Genomic DNA, 21630 nt, shown 5'->3' with positions numbered 1-21630 from the left:
CACAGTTAACATATCTGCAATGGTAAAGATAACCTTTCTGCAACCCCAACTACTTACCCAGCTTCTTACCTAGCATTTTTATTACTTCTTGGAGGGTGCACTTGGACTTGCAGACCCTTTACTTGCCTTTTCTTTTCTTTGGCCTTTTCTTTTGTTTTTCTATCTATTTCTACCCTTATTGCTTCCAAGGCCCTAGATTAAACAGTTGGGAACCTTAATTCTCTACCTAGCTACTTGTCCGCCAAGATTAGACTGTTTGGACAGACTTCTTTCTCTATTCTACAACTGAAAATTTAAAGCATGACATGGTCCAGATTAGGCTGTTGGACCATCCATCAAAATTGAATCCTTATCAAGATATATACATACCTTGTCTCCTTATGAAAAATATGGGATCTTTGCATCATCAAAGCAGAGCATATTTGGATTTTCTATAACCAATCATGAAACATGAAACCTATTGATATAGGTAGCAAACAGTGGCTCCACATGGGGATGGTTTTTCATTTGAAAGACCAAGAACAGCAGGTCAGATTGCCTTGGTCCATGGCTGCCCAAATCATTCTTGAAGTTTGCTGCTTTGAAGTGCCAAATTGTGTGCTTCTCTTCTTGGTAGACCTCTGATTCTATTTACCTTCTGCTGGTCAGTCAATAAACTTGGAAAACTGCATTTTTACAATCTAAACAGAAAATAATATGTACATCTGCATATATACAAGGGAGAATCGGGTTGCACTCATGGATGATATTCAAAATAGTGCTTCAGCATCCTGCCATTCACAGGTCCTTCGTCCAAATCAGTTTCAGTGAGACTTTTTAGGAAGTAAGTGTTGTTACCTTGCACTGCTTGGACAGCAAATGGTCCTCTCCATAAAGAATCAAATTTTCCATGTTTTCCTTTCTCTTCTCTTCTTGCATCCCACTTGAGGACTTTATCACCAACATTAAAATCTTCTGCTTTGGTTCTTCTGTCAAAGGCTTTCTTTAGTTTTTCTTGTAACACTTGAACCCGGCTGAAAACTTGGTCTCTGGTTTGTTGCAAGCATATGATTTGATTTATTCTTCTCTGCATATCATTTGGTTCAGCTTGGCTTTCTTGAAGAAGCTTCATGACAGGTATCCCTAGTGATGAGGGAAATCTGGCCTCTAGTCCATAAACCAATTCATAGGGGCTGGTCCCAATTGATCTCTTGGTTGTTAGTCTATCTGCCCATAAGGCATTGACTAGTTTCTTGTGCCAGTTCTTTTTGTTCTCTTCAAGTACCTTCTTTATAATGTTTACAAGGCTTTTGTTTGATGATTCAGCAAGGCCATTTCCTTGGGGATAGTATGCAGTAGAATGGCCCAAAGTAATATGAAATTTATGGCAAAAGTTCACCATTTTCTTGGATCTGAAAGCAGCAGCATTGTCTGTAATAATTTTATCAGGGCAGCCAAATCTAGCTAGTATGTTGTTCTCCAAGAACTGAATGATAGTGGAATCATTTGCTTGTCTGCATGGAACAGCTTCAATCCACTTGGTGAAGTAGTCTGTGGCTGTCAAGATCCATCTATGTTGGCCTGAAGATGAGGGATGAATTTCCCCAATGAAGTCCAATCCCCATTGTTGAAAAGGTCTCTCTGTTGCAATAGGCCTTAAGGGAAGTGGCAACAGTTGTCTCCTTCCTTCAAACACTTGGCATTTATGACATGATGTGATAAATTTCTTGACATCAGAGAACATGGTGGGCCAGTAGTATCCAGCCCTTAGTATTTTATCCACAGTGGACTTCCAGTACAAGTGTCCACCACAGTCTCCTGCATGAAACTCTTGCATGATATTGTTAGTTTCATTTTCAATTAAACAGTGCAGCAATATCCCTTCATGGTTTTTCCAAAGTAAATTGCCATCCATCACACAAAATCTTGATGTTTTCATTTTTAGGAACCTACACTTAGTTTTGGACAGTCCTGGGGGAGCACACAGGTTTTGTAACACATAACAGATATCAGAGTACCAGGGGGATTGTTCAAAGGCTACATTGATCTTTGGAGTCGCCAGCTCTGTTTCACTGTCCAGCTGATTGATGTCTAAGGCTTGAAAATTTGTTTCTGTCATTAATTTGGCCAAGCCTTGCCCTTTTATTAGTTTTGTAGGTTTTATCTCAATGTCAAATTCCAAGATACTGGCAATCCATTTTCCTCTTCTGCCTTCTAAGTTTTCTTGGGTGAGAATGTCTTTGACAATAGGACTTGGCACATATGCTTTGACATGGGAATAAAGGATATAAATCCTAAAGTCTTTGATTGCTTTGACTAAAGCATAAGCTTGTTTTTCCATGATTTGATATTTTAAAGGCGCATCTCTAAGAGCTTTGCTAAAGAAAGCAATTGGCTTCTCATTTCCTTGGTCATCCTTTTGTAGTAAAACAGCTGCAATAGTATGTTGGGAAGCAAAAGAGAAAATGATAAATTCTCTGTCAAACTGAGGATTGGTCAAGACTGGGGTTTGGGTAAGGGCCAATTTTATACCTTCAAATGCTTGATTGGCTTCAACAGTCCACTTGACCTTTGAATCCTTTTTCAGCATGTTGTTTAATAATCTGCTTAGTTCTGCTAAGTTTGGAATAAACCTTCTCAAGAAATTGATTTTTCCCAAGAATCCTTGTAATTCCTTGACATTTCTTGGGTTGGGCATTTGTAAGATGGCTTGGATTCGGTCTGGGTCTATTCTAATGCCATCTTTTGAGATGATGTGTCCTAAGAGCTTGCCTTCTTCTAAACCAAACAGGGATTTCTTGGGATTCAGAGAAATTCCATATTTTCTGCATTTTAGGAAGATCTGTCTCAAATGTTTTAGATGCTCTTGGTCTGATTTTGAGAAAGGTGTAAGTTCATCTAAATAAATGACTAAAAAGTCATGAATTTCCTTGGCAAAGGCAATATCCATTGCTCTTTGAAATGTTGCCCCTGCATTCTTCAATCCAAAAGGCATCTTTACATATTTGAAAGTTCCCCATGGGGTTGTAAATGCTGTTTTGTCCTGATCATCAGGGTGAACTAAGATCTGGTTAAAACCTGAAAATCCATCCAGTAATGAGATCCTTGTGGCCCCCACTACTCTCTGCAAAATGTGATCCATCTTGGGCAAGGGGTAATTGTCTTTGAGGGATACCTGGTTTAGATTCCTTAAGTCCACACACAGCCTGATCTCACCTGTCTTCTTTCTTGTAGGGACTAAGTTGGAAATCCATTCAGAGAATCTGATTGGTGCTATGATGCCTGCTTTGAACATTTTATGTACCTCTTGTTCCATTGCTGGGAGAAGCATAGGATTGATTCTCCTCAGTTTTTGTTTAAAGGGCCTTTGGTCAGGCTTGAGAGGGATGGTATGCTGGATAACAGAGGTATCATAGGACTTCAGGTCCTCATAACTCCATGCAAAAACATCCTGGAACTCTTTGAAGAGGTCAATGTATTTTGGCTTTTGGTCAGGAGGTAAGGACGCTGATAATTTGATTATCTTGGGTTTGTCAATTGTACCTATGTTACATTCTTCAATGGCTGCATTTAGGGGCTGCATTTTTGGTTTTCTGGGAATATCATTTGAGTCAAAGATGTCCTCTAGTGGGGTTAGGCCTGTTGGTAGAAAATTGTCCTTTAGTTCAATGACTTCAGTTTCAGCGTTGGATACTCCCTCTTCCCAGTCAATTTGTTGAATTTGCTGGATGTTTTCTATATTGAAAATAGTTGGATTCAGCATTTGTTTTGCAGTCCTAGGTGATATTGGCTGAGCAGTCTGTTGGAACTGTATTTGTGATGGACTTGCTCCATTGAATATTTGTGATTGACTTGTTGTCTCAAGTATTTGTGATTGACTTGCTGTCTTAAGTATTTGTGATTGACTTGCTGTCTTAAGTATTTGTGATTGACTTGCTGTCTTAAGTATTTGTGATTGACTTGATGTCTCATTGTCAATATTTAATCCTGCAAATTCTTGCTGCAGAGTTAAAAACAAGTTTATTTGCTTGTCATCCTCAAATACTTGCCAATCATTGATGTTGTTTGGAATGGAGGGTCTGTGTTTTACTTCAGCTGTGAAACGATGGTGGGGTTCAAAGGGCAACTTGCAGGTACTTGCAAATGTAGCCAAGCTATGGGCATGAAGGTTCTGGGTCCTAGGGATTTTCATAATCTGAAATTCAGTAAATGAATTTAATAGTTCAGCAGCAGCAGACCTATAGGATCTCAGCCTTTTGTCATTGGTAACAAAATTACCCTTAACCTGTTGAATAACTAAGTCTGAATCACCCATGATTGAAACCTTGGCCGCTTGTAAGAATTTTACTAACTTGAGGCCTAGCAGAAGAGCCTCATATTCTGCCATATTATTAGTACACCTGAAATTTAATCTGTAAGCTCTGCCCTCTGCATGGCTATTTTCTTTATTGTGTACCCAAACTCCGGCCCCTGCCCCTAATTTGTTGACTGAGCCATCAAATTCAAGGAACCATAGAATATCTTGTTGGGAAGGAGATTTTATGATCTGTTCATGGGCTGGTAATGTAAGTAGCAGTTGTGGTTTTTTCTCTAGCTTGTCTTCTAGGACAGTCTCATCATTCAATTGGCTGTTTTTGACAATTAAGGCAGCAGCACTATCTAATGTTAGATTGACTGTTGTTTTATGAGTGATACTACTCTCATTTGCGTCTTCCTCTTGTATGAACATCTTGGTTTCAACTTCACCTTTTGAGGGAGTAGTTGCATTATTGAAGAGAATGTATGAGTCCATGTCTGAATGAACAGCATATATAGGAAAATTTTGAGGTTTTTCTTCACTGCTGACCATATACTTCATTAGTGTTTCTCTATACAGTCTTTTTGGTTGCCCAAACACAGAGATGGTGGCATATGACATGTCTAATTGTAGGGAACCTTGGAGTTTGGCTCCCCATGATCTTGATAACAGCATTCCATACTTAGGTGGGATATCAGCAACTACCACATCCATTAGGATTGTCTTGTTTGGGTATTGAACTAGAGAGACACATAAATCTTTTATGAGACCTAGGCACTTGACTTGGCTGGAGTCAAAGGAAAACAGATCCTTGTATGGTCTTGTTATGTCCAAATTCAATCTTTCCATGACTGCTTTTGGCATAAGGTTGTGAGAGGCACCTGAATCAAACATTGCATTATGTAATATTTTATCATGAACATGTAAACTGACATAGAAAGGCAGTACCCCTGTGACTACTGTTTTTCCATCCACTTCTGGCCCAAAAAGGAGTTCTGGGGTGTCATCCAGTACATTGACATCATCTTTGTTGCTAGTGAGTTGTAGGGACCTTTTGATTTGTAATTTATAGCCGTCATGCTTGGCTAATTCCGAGAGAGGGATAGCTATTTTTATTTTGCTAATTTCTGTTTCGAGATCAAAAGGTTTTTCAGAATGGGTTTTGGGGTTATAGGTGACAGTTCTCTCCTTGTTCATTACATCTTCTTCTTGATTTTTATTTTGTCTTTGGGATTTATCCTTGTTAGTCAGTTCTTGAGGAGTAATATTTGAATTAGGATGAGAGGATGAAGTGTCCAAGGACTGCTGTCTTGAGGACAGTGGTTCAGTGATTTCTTCAACAATCACTTCTTTGGTAGGTAAGTTTAGTTGGTCACTAGGTTCTGTGACTATAACTTTTTCAGGCTGCTGATTAACCTCTTTCTTTTCAGGCTGGTTGATATTCACAGTTCTGCTCCTCAGCTTGTATTGTTTATGGACTTCATAAACAGCAGTGTCATAGCCTTGTTTAAAGTCAAAGGATTCACCTGATTTAGTTTGGAACAGTTTTATTTCCTCATCCTCATGATCTTCTTGTGTTAAGAAAACTTGACTTTCACCGTCTAGCCCTATCAAATTAATCTCAGGATCTTCATTTGGCTCAGTCAATGTGGAAGTTTCAGCATAGTTTTCCTGAAATGGAGGTCTGATTTCAGGATCAGCATTGGCCCTGCCATTGTTTGTGTTTGGGTTCCTCCTAAAATTTGGATTTCTAGGAGGGTTATTTTGTGGTGCTTCCCATGATGCTTTTCTTTCCACTGATTCCACCCTATCACCCAATCTTTTCATGCTATTGAGTATGGCATCAAGCTTTTGGTCAAAGGCTGTGGGTTCTTCTTTGTATATGCTTCTCTTTTCTAACCTTGCCCTGTTTCTTTTGGCAATCAAGTTTGCTTCTACTGTGACAGCAGCCTTTTGAGCGTCTTCAAGGGTTTCAGGTTCTCTTTCCCTCAACTGAAATGCTATGTCAGAATCAAATCCATCAGGGAATTTGTACAAGGCCAAATCAGGGGGGGTCTCAAGTTTTGTGGTATTGCATTGTACACATTGTTGAATCTAGCACAATACTCTAGAACAGTCTCTTGAGGGCCTCTCTTGATTGTTTCATATTCACCAAGTATGTGCAGGGGATCTTTCTTCTTCTCCCATCTGGTAGTAAAGGCCTGATAAAGCTCATCAGGGGTTGTGATAGTGTTTGCAGCAATTGACCTGAACCAGGTTCTAACATCACCGGTCAGGCTTTGGACAAAAATTCTCATCCTCACACTGTCATCATCTATCTCATAGTTTTCAAAGTGATCTTGCATCCTCTTAGCATGTTGAATAGCAGAGTAATGGCCAGTGGAGTCAAAATATGTGATTTTGGTTTGGTAATCCTGGGGTAGAGCTGGTGGATTAGCAGGTAGCCGCAAGGGTGCATATCTATTTGCCATATTTGGTGGGTTGGGTGTATTTATAGGGACTGCTGGGATAATAGGAACAGTGGGTACCACAGGGGTAACAGGTGAAGCTGAACCTGAATGATGGTTGAAGGGGATATGTGTAGTGAATGAGGATGAGGGAGGAGGACTTTGAGATGTGGATGGTGAACTAGGAGAACTTGGAACAGACCTAAAGAGGACTTTAAGTGGAGTAGAAAGGTTGGGAAAATCTGCAACTGAGGTCAAAATAGCAGGCTGGTCCTGCTTTTGTTGCTTCCTGATGTTTCTTGGAATAGTGTTTGGATTATCAACAATGATGGGTGGATTAGGGTCAGGATTAGCCCTAGTATGTCGAGGATTTTTCTTAGGAGCCAGTTTCTAACTGTTTTTTAGGACTTTTATAGGAAGTTTTTATATATGCAAGGGCTGGATGAAGATTTTGGAATGGCTATATACGTTTCAAAGCTAAGATGAAGATTCCCTAACAAGCTCTTCCCTAAAGCTGTCACTGTGGTACAAAAACAGTTCTAAGGCCTCTTGGCTGGTTTCAGGCTTGATGGTAGCTTTGGAAGATAGATAGTAATTGAAAAATCCTAAGAAGTCCCCAGTGGAGTCGCCAATTATGTTAACACCCAGGTTGTTCCCTATGACTCCCAAGGGAATACGGCCGGGGTAACCACTAACCAGTCTTTGGATTACAGTTTCTAGCCAAACTGTAATCAGAGAGGGCTCTCTCTTTATGATTTGTCTCTGTTCTGATAGTATCTTAGGCTAGATGTGAAGTTTTGATTTTGGTTTAAATTTGTTTGGTTGGAAAAGGTTCAGTCAAACGTGTATGCTCTTACCAGTATCTCATATAACATTGGGCAATGGAGTCAGTGGTCCTTTGGTTTGGTGTGCTATGTTGATATAATAAGGAAAGCTGCAGAGCAGGATAATTGTTCGAGGAACAATGCTTTGAAATTGAGTTTGTGTGTAACATGTTCAGGATAAGAAAGGCAATTAAGGATCTTTCTATAAACTGATACGAAAGAAAAGCAATTGTTACCTGGAAGCATTTAAGAATTTCTAGATAACATTCACAACATGGAATTAAATGTAACATGAGCATTTAAGAATTCATGTCTGTTTTAATCCTGAAGAAAACATTTACAGCAATATAAGATTGAGCACAGGGTGTTAAGAAACATGTCCTGAGCTATTCTTTTTCTTTGTTGCTAGATATGATAAGAATATGAAAATGAAATAACATAGGGAAACAGAACAGAGTTTAAAGGAAACATATCATTCCACCAGACAACGCAAGGATTCTGCAACAGCACTTAAATTATCAACAAGACACCATAGCTTTAGGAAATCACTGAGCTGAAATTGCTCTTTGTATTAAACTTTTCTGTAAATACAGAGTATACATGCCTCAGAGTAAAAATTACCAACCCCTTATGCGTTACTAAGGGGAGTATATATACAAATTTACATAAGAAAATATCAGAAAGGAGAGTGAATGTTCCATAAATGCTCAGTTAATTGCTGGAGTGTAGCCGCTGAGAGAGTAAATGCTGTGATCACTTTTAGTCCCTTAGCTGTCAGAAAAAGGTCAGAGACTGTTGACTTGGTGGCTCTTGGAGTTGGTTAGGGGTGTACCGCCAAAATTTACGCATTTCTTTATCTTTTTGGCTAGCCGACATAGTCTAAATGCTGACTCTGCATTCAGCTGCTTTTAATGCTCACTTTATCCTTCTGTTTGTTTGATAGTGACCTGGAGCTGGCAGTGACTGAACAGCTGGAGCTACCGTGGCAGAATTTGAAGCATTGCTTGCCACCAATCTTCCTTTGGCATCTGATGTCTCCGAATTTTTATTAGAATCTCATCGGCCTCTGTATACCGCCAAAAGTTAGGAGGAGTTTCAAACAAATGATTTGCCTCACTTTCAATGAAAAATAGGCCTTCAAGTTTAGTGTACAAGCTCTGTGCTGTTGGAGGCCCTGTTTCCTCAGGAGTACTGCCAGATGCTGTGATTTGATTTTCAATGTAAGTAGCCATTCTGTTGGTGAATTGATCTCTGGTAATCAATTTCCCTGTGCTGTTCAGCAGGCCAGGCAATCCCCTTGCTTGCAGCATTCCCATTTTGAGTTTATACTCCTCCACCTCAGCCTGTATTTCATAGCATTTTCTTTCTACAGTCTGTACATAACTTCTGAGAGTTAGCACCTTTTTAGCTGTGAGGATGGCCTCTGTTCTGTTGACGATGCCAATGGCTGCCAGCTCCTCTTTGTCTTGCCTGTTCAAAAAATCTATCAGTTGGTTTGCCTGCTCAGGTCTGTTTCCTAGCACTGTTTTGGCCCTCTGGATTTCTGTCTGTGCTTGGCCAACTAAATCCATGTACTCATGGATTGTTTTGATGGATTTCCATTGTTTGGTGACAGCTTGGGTAATCTTACCCCACAAAATTCTTTTTATGTCGGCCATGGTACTTTCCAGATTGAGCTCTTTTTCCAGGGCCTTTATTTTATCCTTTAGGGCCTTAATTTCTCTGCCCTGTTCTGCTATAGTTACCTTTGATTTGTCATACTTGGCATCTATCTCTGCCAATTTGTCCTTTGCTTTCTTTATCTCATCTGCCTGGAGCTCCATTGCCTTGACAGCCTTGGTCAATTCTTCTACACTTGGGTGGGCATCTGGAGCTGCTGTTGTGCCTGCTGCTTCTGTTGTAGGGGCCACTGTTGCCCCTGAAGTTGTTGTTGTTGCTGAAGCTGTTGGAGGAGCCTGGAGTGTAGATTCTCCCTGTTTTTCTTGTAGCGTTCCTTCCAGTTCTTTCTCCAATTCTTTGATCCTCTGATCTTGCTGTAGAAGGAGGTCAAGTTGTTCATCAAGCTGTTTTTCTTTTTGTAGTTCTGCTGTCTGGGGGTGTTCTGTAGGTAACAACCCCAACCTCTTCTTCATGGCATTCAGATCATCATCTTTCTTCTTTATGAGGGCCTTTACACCTGTTGGATCACTAGGATCATGCCCTAGATCAATAATAATCTCCTCCAGAGACTTTATTCTATTGTCCTTGGCCTTAGAGGACATCCTCTCAAAATCAAGCTGAGTGTTTGTGTTCTTCAAGGAATCTTTCAGCTCATGGGCCAGTGTGGCCTTCTCAACCAATGTGGCATAGACCATCTCCCCAGTCTGCTTGTGGAGTTCAATCTGGTCCATAGGATGTATGTCTTTAGCTAGGACCTCCACCCTTGTTTTGATAAAATCTGCAGTTGTCATTGGCTGTGGCCCCTTGGGTTTGAAATGGCTGAATATCATTTTTTCTTCCTTGAAGTCATAGACCGACATCAATCTTTCCTGCTGGGCTGGTGTAGCATCTATGAACTGTTTGTAAACCTCAGCCCTTAATAACTCATTTGCTGCCTTGATCTTTTTAAAAGAAGCCTTAGTGCTTTTAGGCTTCTGGCTTTGGTGAGATGAGGATGACACCTCCAAACCAAGCTGTAAAGTCTGCTCCTGCTGAAAGGAGCTTGTCCCTGTATGTTGGCTTCCCTCCCTGTCCTTTCCTGTGTTGTTTAAGACATCTTCAGTAATGTCTTCCACCTCAGGGGAATCTTCCCTTTGTCTTTTGGCCTCTGGCTGATGGGAAGGTCCACTAATAGGAGTGGACTCTTCTCTCTCTCTTTTAGAACCCCTCTCCTCATGGGCTGGGGTTTGCAGACTAGGTGCTGTAGGAGTCTGAGTTTGTGGAGGAGGAGTTTGATCTTTCAGCTGCTCTGTTTGTTCCTCCCTCTGCAGCTCATTTTGCTGCTTAGTTTGCTGTTCAGTTGAAGGGGCTGCCTTCTCTTTCAGTGTTTCATGTTCTGCATCCATTATGCCTTTGCCTTTATCCACTGCTGCTGCCGATGTAGAGGGTGCCTGTGGTGCTGTCCTTGTCACTGAGGTCCCTTCTCCTACTGAGTGAGGCGGCCTGAAAGGTACCTGCTGCACATAGTCCAGGTCAATAGTCTTCTCAAGCTCTTTCATGTTTTTAAGCATTCTTTCTTCTTCAGTTAAACTCTCCACTAGGGTGTCCAGCTGCCATTCTTGCAAATTGGCATACTTTTCTATGTGTGGGTAGTGACAGTGCTTAATACCTAGGAGTCTGTACTTATTTCTCCTAGCAGTGATGAAACCTTGAGGGTCATAAGGGACCCATCGAAAACTATAGGACAACTTATATTTGTCTTTGAGGATCAAGTCTGCAGATTCCCATCCTTCCTTCTTATTCATAATGAAGGGGCCCAACTCATTTTTGAAACTAAGGTGGGCCTTTTTCTTGGAGCTGTGGAAATGGGTGAGGTCTGACTTAATTAATTGCCTGTAATACTCCAAGGCAAACAACCTCATAGGTACATACTTGGGGAGCCTGTATGGACAGAGCTCACAACCATAAACTCTGAATACAGTATGGTGTTCATATAGGTACCAGTCACCTATTTTATATTTTTTAGAGAGCTGCAGAGCTTTCTTGATTTCATTAGATATTCTAGGTGGAGGGGAGCTCATCAGCATGCAAGAGACTGGGTACACAAACTGGTCAACAAATTCACAGTAGGTATAGGGTGAATTTGTGACTTTATGATAAACTGAGGTCCAGAAGATGACAGATCTTCTCTCTCCTTTATTATCCAGCCTTCTGATGTAACATGGGAAGGCTTCAGAATGATGAAACATGAACAGATGGTAGATGTAAGCTGAGTATCTGAAGACCCCCTGTCTGTCCACCTTGCTTAATTGATCATGAATCTTATTGGCTATAAACTTAGCAAAGTTATACTTTCGGGCAGGGGGTTGACGCGGGCTGTAAGCAGACAGCAACACTAGCATGGATTTATCCACATGCTCACTGTTTTGGTATCCCAATACATAGGCTATCATGTCTAGTAATAGCCTGCCTATATCATCGAAATGCTCCCTCAGATAGGGAGGTGGCCCTGTAGGCTGGTATTCAGGTCTCATGAAGTTCCGGGTGACCTTTTGCAGCTCCTCACTGGTCATCTTATCACCAGTTTCCAGCAAATAAGTTGTGGAGAACGGGACCAGCAACTCTGTCTGATCAAACTGTAACATCTTGTTGATGGAGTCAACATTTATATAGAAGAGGATCCTTCCTGATGGAGTATTGACAGCTCTGTGCTGGACATCATAGTGTTCAGCACATAGGTGGATGATTTCAGGGAAAACATTCACAGCTGGGAGACAGTAATAGGGCAGGTTTGACTCCCATATCCCATGTGTACCATTCCCTTCCTTATAATCTTCCCTTAGTTGAGTGAATGTCTTCAAGAAGTCCCTGTCTCCCTCAAATTCCCCAATGAGACAATCCTTGTCAATGAATGGCAAGGCCTCCAGCTCCTTGTTGGTTTGATTTAATGGAGCTACACTGAGGGAAGAGGATGCAGAGGCTGCCATGCTATAATCTGAATTTGTGCAGGTGGAAGTACTGGCTTAACAAGTCTATAAGGACTTAAGTAGCAGGTGAACTGTAAACATAGGCTAGTGTCTTCCTTTTAATGAAAAAATGCAAGCTGGCTTTTGTGGTTTACTGCAAATTCACAGGGATGTGAATTGCTAATGCCAAGCTTTAGAGACAGTGATGTTTCTTTGGTAAGAATGCAGGTGGCCTGTACTCGGCAAAAGGGAACAATGCCGAGCACCTCGGGGGCAATTTTACAGTTTTAGCCCGCGGACTGATCGCTCCAGGGTCGAATTGTGGTTTAGGGATGGTGCAGATTGTTTGGGTTCACTTCAGATGGCAGGCAGAGCTGAACTTAGGAGTTTTAGCAGTCTTTTTATGGTGAATTTTACAGAGAATTGGAATGCATGGGCAAAGTAGGAAAACTGGCGAAATACCTGGAAAAACTGGCTTGAAAGCTTGCGGGCCGGCCTGTGGAGGCTTAATGCCGTCGACTCCTGAATTTACAGCGGTTGTAATGTCGAATTTGATGGCTGGAGGACAGATTTCGCGACAGCTGGTCGACAACGGCTACTTCTTTTGCGCGTGATAATGACCGAAAATGACTCATTTAGTCGTTTATAACGTTAATTTTGGAAAAAATGTGCATTTGGCGTTTTTCCGCCGATGACGTCAGCATGACGTCATGGCGGGGCCCGGGTACGAAGGTGACGTGTCTGCTGAGGTGTCCGCCAGGGTGGCAGGACACGGTGGCGGGTGGATGCGGTGGCAGGACTGCGTGGAGGGCCACGGGACGCGGGGGCGGGCATAGGTGAGGTGACGTCAGGATGATGTGCGCATGACGCAGGGGGAAGGGTGGTAACAGGGAGGGTGGTAAGCGGGTTCCCCGCACTGCTTTTGCTGGCAAGTGGTATTGGGGAGGGGGGCTCCGAACAACCCTGGCGATTGACACGCGTCCAGGGTATGGAGGTGGTAAAACCGCTTTCCCCAGACGCTAAAAGTCGGCAGGTCAGGGAACAGCAATGACCGCCCACCGTAAGATCTGGGCGCCTCGAGATCGGATGGCTGGCGGGTCCTCCGATGGATCATGCAGGTTGGGGGGGACCCGCCGGTCGATTAAAATATTCTTTTTAAATATTTCGGGCAGGGACCTTAGAATAGTGAGTTTTTATGGGTTTTTTCGGGATTTCTTGGGTTTTTTCAATAATCTGAATGGGGTTTATGGTTAGAAAGGGTTTTTATAGGCTTTTCTTTGCAAATGAAGGGTTAAATGAGTGGATTGAGCTGTAGCAAGGGAGAGAGAGACAGTGGAGGCTCATCAAAGTGACCAGATGTCATTTTGATTCCTTTTCAGAGAACATACGGCTATAATGCCAAGGGGAGGGATATTTATACAAAATTTTGGGGTTTATACACCATGGTGTTAATACTAGTAGGGGAAAGGTAATGTAGGGAGGTTTACATAGTAGTGTTAGAGTTAATATGGATGAAGGGGTAAATGGAGGGGAAACCACTAAGCTTATTTGAAACTTGCTTAGTTTAGAGAGTAGATCAAAATGAAAAGATTTTTAGACAAGAAATGTGGCTTCTGAATGAACAAGAACCACCATGAAACCATGATGTTCTTCCCTGAATCTCAGCTGATGAGGGGATGTTAGTAATGAAATGGAAGGGGGAAGGAGGGGGGTTAGTCATGCTCCTTGCTGTAACTTGATGAAGATGAACACCTTGTCAATTGATTGATTTTACTCTGGTAAACACAGTTAACATATCTGCAATGGTAAAGATAACCTTTCTGCAACCCCAACTACTTACCCAGCTTCTTACCTAGCATTTTTATTACTTCTTGGAGGGTGCACTTGGACTTGCAGACCCTTTACTTGCCTTTTCTTTTCTTTGGCCTTTTCTTTTGTTTTTCTATCTATTTCTACCCTTATTGCTTCCAAGGCCCCAGATTAAACAGTTGGGAACCTTAATTCTCTACCTAGCTACTTGTCCGCCAAGATTAGACTGTTTGGACAGACTTCTTTCTCTATTCTACAACTGAAAATTTAAAGCATGACATGGTCCAGATTAGGCTGTTGGACCATCCATCAAAATTGAATCCTTATCAAGATATATACATACCTTGTCTCCTTATGAAAAATATGGGATCTTTGCATCATCAAAGCAGAGCATATTTGGATTTTCTATAACCAATCATGAAACATGAAACCTATTGATATAGGTAGCAAACAGAGACAACACAAAGGTAGGTTTCTCACAAGGGTGGATACTATGAAAGGTCCGACTCCTAAGAAGACTGAAAAGACCAGGGATATCCAAGGTTTTACGACTTCTAAAGCCAAAGTCACTACAAGACCAATGCAAAAATCAAACCCTAGGGCTAGAACCTCTATGAATTTCACTAAAACTCTTGACACTAATGAAACAAGTTTAGATAAAGATTTATGGCAGGTAACCAGTGGATCTGGGCAGTAAAAATAAATTATAAACAAAATCTAAGAGGCAAAAAGGAGAAAATTGAAATTTTCTCAATTTTGACAGGCTACGCAGGCAACCTGTTTGCACAGATGCGTGTACGCTCTGTGTACAAAGCTGCAGTGCGTACAGGTACGCACTGTGCTCAACACAGAGGCTGTGTACTTCTAGCAAAACCAAGAAAAACTAAAATCTAATTTAACCCTAAGCTATCCCACCCAAATGCACAATCAAACAGCCAAAAACCAGAAAACAAACGACTTTTCTCAAATCAAAGTTTCACACAAAGGAAAAATCATTCACATCAATGGAGTTCCCCAGCAGAGTCACCATTTTGTCATGCAGAAAGAGTCAATTTTGCGGACAAAACCAACCTCCCTAAAAGCTAAGGCTTTCTAGTGACAAACAAGAAAATTAAACACTACCTTTCTCTAAATATGCATTTAGAATACAAGTAATCAGGTGTTTATAACATACCTTTAGTCCAACGCTTTGTAGTAGTCCAACCTCACCGATCCGGATGAGCTCCTCCTTCTCTTCGAAACCTACATTCACTAACAAACAAAAGATTACATAGCACCTGAATAACTTATAAAATAAAACATATTCATCATACAGACCAAGGAGTATATGAAACAAATCATGTATAACAATCTGCTGAGAAAAATGAGCTTAATTGTATTAAGTGGAAACAAAAGAAACCATTACAACCTGAGCCTTGGTGTTGTGCAGGTCCCTCCTAGGGTCCAGCAAGAGTTCTCCTTTACTTTGATCAGCTCACCCACTTCCAAATAAGGCTAGGAAAGGATGGGAATCTCTCCTCTCAAGCTCTATAAGGGAGTCCTAATTCCAGTAGCATCTACCCTTAGGAATGTTTATCTTTCAACCTCCCCTCCCTTTGGCCCAATGCCTGTATTTATAGTGCTTTAGAGGAAGTTAATCAGGTCCACCATCAATGGGATAAGCCCCTCTTTGAATGGGATATCTCCCCTTCCTCTTTCATAGGGATACATGAACCATCTGGAGGCGCTCAATACACGTCAAACAAACTTCTAGAATGCTCTAGAAATGACCACAAGTAACTTTTTTGAAGTGAAACTTGCGCCTTTTGACCTTTACAGGAGTACGCACCCACCCCTTTACAGACAGAGCGTACAAGTACGCAGGTATTGTGAACTTGGGGTGCGTACACGCAGGTAAGGCTAAGAGAAACTGTGTAACCAGAGTTATTTGACTTTTTAAGGACTTTCTCTCTTTCTTGGAGTTTGACATGAGGAGCAGAGGTATGAGACTTGCCAAGGAGGATAGTATGACAGTTGATAGAGCCATACTGACTGTAGATAGTCATGGTGACAAATTTTAGTGTAACATACTCCAAGTAAAATCATTGAATTATATAGAGAGTTAGAATTTCAAAGAAGAAAGTTAGAAAAGCAGAGAATAAATGTTCCGGATAAATTGCTGATGAAAGATGACAAAGAAATTGTCATAAAAGACAGTCAGGAAGAAGTTGATAGGTACATAAAACAGAAGCAGAAAATTGTGCTAAAAGACAATATGGTAGCAGCTAAAAAAGTGCAAGACAATAGTGAACAATAGAGTAAGGATAAAAGAGTGGCAGTAGTAATGGAAATTCAGCGATTAAGAGTTGAATACAATCAGTTGACAGAGGATATACTGGACAAAGAAATTGAGGTGATAAGAAGGTTAATGATGAAAGTGTCTCAGAAGAAGACAACAACAAGAAAGGAAAGGAGTGACAACAAGAGGAAGACAGTGGTAGACTATGAAAGCATGACAAGTGGAGAATTACAACATAAGGTATGGAGACCTGGAGAACAACAACAGAAAATAGTAGCAATAGAACAATTGACAAGCAAAGTAATATTACAAAATAAAGTCTGGGATCCAAGAGGAATCAATTATCTAGACTTATGACCAGGTGGCCATAAACTTTCTTACATGGGGAGTCTGATGCAAGAGCATTCAACTCGACATTATCATTGTAATTTGGTAGGCATAGGGGGTCATGTGTTTCAGGGAAGCTGGTTTCCTAAGTATTGAATTAATGTAATTATTAAGAGTTTTGAGTGATTTTAATGAGAGAATCTAGAATAGGATTTAATGGAATATAGTGAGGCATATTTGTAAATATTCTCGAATATAGGAGAATATGAGAGATTTAGGATAGTTGAGAGAACTGAGGGATTTGAGAATTGATTGATAAATTTAGATTAAGAGTTAGTTCATGATTTTGTGGATTTGAGAGAATCCTTGCGAATGAGGAAGAGATTTTAGGCTTTTGTTGAAAAGATTATGGATCTAAACTAGGAATGGGTTTTAGAATCCCTTTGTATAAATGTAAGCCTAAAAGGCAAAAACAAAGGTCAGATGGTTGGATAGGTTAGATAAGCTTACGAAATCTTGTAAATCAAATGCCACTATAATTAGAAGATCAGGCCAAAGAAGGACAAAGAGTATTGTTATGTAATTATTGGTTGTATGTACATATAAAGTGATTTAATTCCAAAGTGTGTAAATGTGCGATTTGAATATCAAATGTTAAAGTTATGTATGAATAAGAGTATTATGTATAACATATGTGTGCAGGCAGAGTCCAAGTGAATACACAGAGGAGAAGAATAATATAGAGGAACATAATGGATCGTTGAATCCATTCGAAGAACTAAAGTAATGGTCTAGAGCGATCTTGATCAAAGAAACACATAGAGTTAAGCTCAGGAGGATTCACACAGCGGAACAGTGGAAGGACAGGAACCATTGAAATAATTGAAACCAGAGTGAACCATTGAAGAATGGCGTATAACCCAAATAAAGAGATGAATGAAGAAATGAAGTGTTAGTGTACAGGAGTCGTCAGATCTAGAAGATCATTGGCCAAGATTAAGTCATAGTGAAGGGAAGAAGTTGCGTCACATTGCAACATATTATAGCAGTGGGCAAAACCCGGCCGCAAGTGAGTTGCGATTGCGAAATGTGATCTTACTGTTAACCATTGGATCGGGCACTCAGATCAACGGTGGAGGACGGTTGTTGAATCTCGCATTGCAAATAGTCTATGGTAAATATATCGGGCCTTAACCCTTGTGATATGCGACATTGCGATGAGCGGTATTGATCGGGTGAGAGGATTTCGATATGTGATATAGAGGGGACCCGAGAAGGTAATGGACTCGGGTTTATTTTAGTTTGGAATCTGATGTGTTATCACATATCGGATGCGATGGAGGAAGTCATGTGTTAGTGTGACCTGCGTAGGATTGCAATTGTGATAAGGTATGCCTCGAGAAATGTGTAAATACTGAGGAAGCGGAAAAGGTGAGCTCATATATGTTTTACATGTATTTCTATTATAAAATTTTTATAATAGAAGTAGCGCTGATAGGAGGGTTTTATGGGTTGATCCCAAATGTAACCATAGTAAAGTGTGGGATTGGTTATATACGCGGGTTTCCTACGTCATTCAGTACCTTTGGAATTTTTTGCATGCAACTATTGGCACTGTTGTTGCTACTACTCCAACATCTGCAACCCAAAAAAAAACATTCAAACAAAATAACTTGAATGAACTGTGTCTGCAACTGTCTACTGGGAAAACTTTGTTGTCTTTAACTCTGCTACTAAGCCTCCTGCTCTGTGGTCAACTCTGTTCTGCACTTTCTTGGTATCTTACTAACACTAATCCTCCTGATACTAAATATTGTGGGCCTTCGTAACAAGGTAATGATCCATGAGACAAAAAACACCTCAATGGACCCTATAAAGATTTTTGCACTCTTGGGACTATGGTTTCATATCACCCCGCCTCACACCTATAGGTATGGATGCATGTGCTCCCTGTTCGCACTTGGTTTGAAATTTCCCTCTAATGGAGGTCTTTTCTTGAGTGGATGTCCCCACTCGGTCTCCTCTCCGCTTCTCCAATTGTGGCTTCTCCACAACTTGCTGAGGTTCCTTCTGAGGTTGCATCGCACAATGTATGTTGAGAGGTAATTCATGCCTCCTCTCAACCACCAATTCACTAGAATTTTCCTTGCACATCAGGCTTTACATGCATTTTGTACCTCAAGTGCATACAAGTTCTTGGCTCATGCACCGATATGTTTCACCTGTACCATGAAAATGTGTTTAAGGAAAATTTTTCCTTTTCTAAATATCACATCGTAGCCATGGTCTTCCAATACCATAATGGAAACAAAATTCTTCTATAGTCCTGGAACATACATCACATCTATGAGTGTGAGAGGGGATCCAGACTCCCTCTGAAAAGTAACAGTATTAATGTTGGTCGAGCTATACCTCCCATCATCTCCAAACTCTATGTTTTGCTTTAGGTCTTTCTCCTCCAAGTCACTGAAGAGATCTCTATTCTTCGTCATACGGAACAAGGCACCACTATTGAGATACCACATGATTCCCATTACCATGCTTGTTATGCATGCAATGAGAGTTAAATCAAGCTCAAGTTGTGAATATAGAGCTTAACCTGCTGCTACTACTACAAGCTTCTTCTTTCTTGCTTTCTTCTATGGGAATTTTGTGGCATAGTGCCTGAACTCGTGACAGTGAAAACATTTGATGTTTTACAAGTCCTTCTTCTTGTTTCCCTCCTCACCTTGGGACTTCTTTCCGTTGGATTTATCTTCTTGGATGACTAATGCAAAGTCCTCTTCCACTTATTTGGATGAGGTCCCACCTCTAGCGTTCCGCTGAATCTCTTCTTTTACCAAGATGAACCACAACTACTCCCACTCTGGTAGATTCTCCCTCCCATTAACTAAGTCCCGGTAGTTGTGCTAGCTCTTGGGAAGGCCTAGAAGTTCTAGGCTCACCATATCATCTTCAACAACTGTAACACTGACACTTCCAATCTCATCCCGACATTGGGTGAACTTGTTCAAGTACTTTGGTATAAAGTTGTCCTTCTCCATCTTGATCTTTCTGAGCTTGTCCTTTAGTTCCAACTTTCTGTAGTCATTATTATTTTGAAATAGGTTTTCAAGGCCTTCCATATTGTAAATGGATTTTACTTACCATGGAGGTTCGAGACAATATGATCTCGAACTCCTTCTAGGATAATCCTTCTTGCCTTTTCCACACACTTTCTCTACTCTGCCAGATCCTAAGCATCAACTGGATTAGGAATATCATTGTCCATGAATTCCTTAATTCTGTTGTATTTCAACACTACCTCCATCCTATCCTTCCAAAAAATATAGTTTTAACTTCCCTCAAGGAAATATTCGAGTCTCAATCCGTAGAACGATATACTGGTGGCTATGAAGTATGATACTGCAAATCTTATTTCTCCTACAAAAGTCAAACTCGTATTCTCCTCTTCTATAGTGATTTTAGCTCTGATATGATGTAGAAAATCATTATAGATTCAAACTTATTATGAAATTTTCTAAAACAAAAGACTTGAATCTACTCTACTCATCAGCATAAACAATAATTGATCGATGAAATCACGAAGCATAAAAGAGAAAAAATTCAATCAACACATTACACAATTATTTTCTAGGGAAATCCACAACTACAAACCCATGCTATCTATATATTTCATTAATTATAAAATATGATAAGATTACAATGCTTTTCTCAAGCCCGAGCAACCTCTGCACTATCTCTATCAATTCATTGCTTCCTAGGCAAACCTTGGATGAATACAATAGGCTCGACCTTTATCTTAACCTTCACAAGTATTTTCTATCCTCTGCCTGACTAACTACCTTTGGCCAATACTTAGCCAAATTCCTAGCCTTCCAATCTCGTAGTTCCTTGCCCTCAAAAGCTCCGCGCACAAACTTGTGCTTCCTATTTCTTGGCCTCACCAACTCGTGCTCACCAAAACAATGATTAAACTTGTGCATTCATTCCTCCTTTTAAAATAAATTTGGATGCATAAAACTAGTGATTTTTTATTAAGGAATGATTTATTTTAGGCCTTTTTCTGATTGTGCACACTATCTATTTAATTCAAATGATTTTACAACTGATAGTCCAATGTCCTTGAACTCCAATATCAACTAGGTCTTTCTCTGATCTGACATGTATGAGTTAATTATGATTGAATCTTCAGTTTACTAGTTGAGAAGTGTTGGATACACCCCACTACTGCAGGTTAAACCCCGCTACTTGATTTCCCACTAATTCCTCCATCAGTTGGAACTAGTTTAACTGAATTTAACTCATTTAAAATAAATTAAATAATTACAACTCAAAATAACTCAACTTGGGCCCCTAAAATTTAGAAACCACTCTACATGACTCTAGATAGACTCCCAACTCGAATTAACTAAGCCAACTAAGTCAAATTAACTTAGTTAACTATTACAAGTTGCTATGAGAATTAGAATTACAATTTAACTCAAGGACAAATTAAATTAGGATTTTTATTGATTTTATTTTTAACATTTCTTGTTGTTATTTTCAACATATGGAAAATTTATATGCTAGAATAATATCAATTGATTATGAAAAATGATGTATGGGATATTGTTCCTAGACCTGAAGGGAAATCTATAGTGACCTCCAAATGGGTATACAAGATCAAGCATGCATTAGATGGCAGTATTAACAAACACACTGCGAGATTTATGGCTATAGGTTTCTCCCATAAAGAGAAAGAGGATTACGATGAGACTTTTTCTCCAATTACCAGGTACACTACAATTAGATCTATTATTCGTATCTCTTCTTCTATGGGTTGGAATCTACATCAAATGGATGTAAATAATACTTTTCTTAATGGAATAATTCAGGAAGAAGTGTACATGGAACAACCTCAAGGTTTTGGGTCTATGAAAGAGAGTATCACATTTGTAGATTGAAGAAAACCTTGTACAGACTTAATTGAGCACTGACTTCCTCATATGCATGAATTGATAGTTATCTAACAAGACTTCGTTTCTCCAAAAGTGATGTTGATCCAAAACTATATTTCAAGGTC

The sequence above is a fragment of the Pinus tabuliformis genome, chromosome 3_2 (assembly GCF_031772625.1).
Source record: "Pinus tabuliformis cultivar Carrire ecotype Pingquan chromosome 3_2, CPIR1, whole genome shotgun sequence".
Lineage (NCBI taxonomy): Eukaryota > Viridiplantae > Streptophyta > Pinopsida > Pinales > Pinaceae > Pinus > Pinus tabuliformis.
This window is presented reverse-complemented; position numbering follows the sequence as displayed.